The following is a 1730-nucleotide window of genomic DNA, read 5'->3' as shown; positions in this document are numbered from 1 at the left end:
GAGGTTATAGAGGGGTACAGGTTCAGGGCAAATTAGTGTGGTGTTCTGCATTGGTACGTTCCAGTGAGACAGGGAGGTTATGGAGGGTACAAGTTCAGGGCATATTTGTGTGGAGTTCTGCATTGGAACGTTCCAGTGAGACAGGGAGGTTATGGATGTGTACAGGTTCAGGGCATATTTGTGTGGAGTTCTGCATTGGTACTTTCCAGTGGGACTGGGAGGTTATGGAGGGTACCGGTACATGGCATATTTGTGTGGAATTCTGCAGTGGGACGTTCCAGTGAGACAGGGAGGTTATGGAGGGTACAGGTTCAGGGCATATTTCTGTGGAGTTCTGCAGTGGTACGTTCCAGTGAGACAGGGAGGTTATGGGTGGGTGCAGGTTCAGGGCATATTTGTGTGGAATTCTGCATTGGTACGTTCCAGTGAGACAGGGAGGTTATGGAGGGTACAGGTTCAGGGCATATTTGAGTGGAGTTCTGCATTGGTACGTTCCAGGGAGACAGGGAGGTTATGGAGGGGTACAGGTTCAGGGTATATTTGTGTGGAGTTCTGCGTTGGTACGTTCCAGTGTGACTGGGAGGTTATGGAGGGGTACAGGTTCAGGGCATATTTGTTTGGAGTTCTGCAGTGGGACGTTCCAGTGAGACATGAGGTTATGGACGGGTAAAGGTTCAGGGCACATTTGTGTGGACTTCTGCATTGGTACGTTCCAGTGAGACCGGGAGGTTATGGAGGGGTACAGGTTCAGGGCATATTTGTGTGGAGTTCTGCATTGGTAAGTTCCAGTGAGACAGGGAGGTTACGGAGGGTACAGGTTCAGGGCAAATTTGAGTATAGTTCTGCATTGGCACTTTCCAGTGAGACAGGGAGGTTATGGAGGGGTACAGGTTAAGGGCAAATTTGTGTGGAGTTCTGCATTGGTACATTCCAGTGAGACAGGGAGGTTATGGATGGTACAGGTTCAGGGCATATTTGTGTGGAGTTCTGCATTGGTACGTTCCAGTGAGACAGGGAGGTTATGGACGGGTACAGGTTCAGGGCACATTTGTGTGGACTTCTGCAGTGGTACGTTCCAGTGAGACAGGGAGGTTATGGGTGGGTACAGGTTCAGGGCATATTTGTGTGGAATTCTGCATTGGTACGTTCCAGTGAGACAGGCAGGTTATGGAGGGGTACAGTTTCAGGGCAAATTTGTGTGTAGTTCTGCAGTGGGACGTTCCAGTGAGACATGAGGTTATGGACGGGTACAGGTTCAGGGCACATTTGTGTGGACTTCTGCATTGGTACGTTCCAGTGAGACCGGGAGGTTATAGAGGGGTACAGGTTCAGGGCATATTTGTGTGGAGTTCTGCATTGGTACGTTCCAGTGAGAAAGGGAGGTTATGGAGGGTACAGGTTCAGGGCATATTTGTGTGGAGTTCTGCAGTGGGACGTTCCAGTGAGACATGAGGTTATGGACGGGTACAGTTTCTGGGCACATTTGTGTGGAGTTCTGCATTGGTACGTTCCAGTGAGACAGGGAGGTTATGGAGGGGTACAGGTTCAGGGCAAATTTGTGTGTAGTTCTGCAGTGGGACGTTCCAGTGAGACATGAGGTTATGGACGGGTACAGGTTCAGGGCACATTTGTGTGGACTTCTGCATTGGTACGTTCCAGTGAGACCGGGAGGTTATGGAGGGGTACAGGTTCAGGGCATATTTGTGTGGAGTTCTGCATTGGTACGTTCC

The sequence above is a fragment of the Hemitrygon akajei genome, unplaced genomic scaffold (genome assembly GCF_048418815.1).
Source record: "Hemitrygon akajei unplaced genomic scaffold, sHemAka1.3 Scf000137, whole genome shotgun sequence".
NCBI classification, from domain to species: domain Eukaryota; kingdom Metazoa; phylum Chordata; class Chondrichthyes; order Myliobatiformes; family Dasyatidae; genus Hemitrygon; species Hemitrygon akajei.
This window is presented reverse-complemented; position numbering follows the sequence as displayed.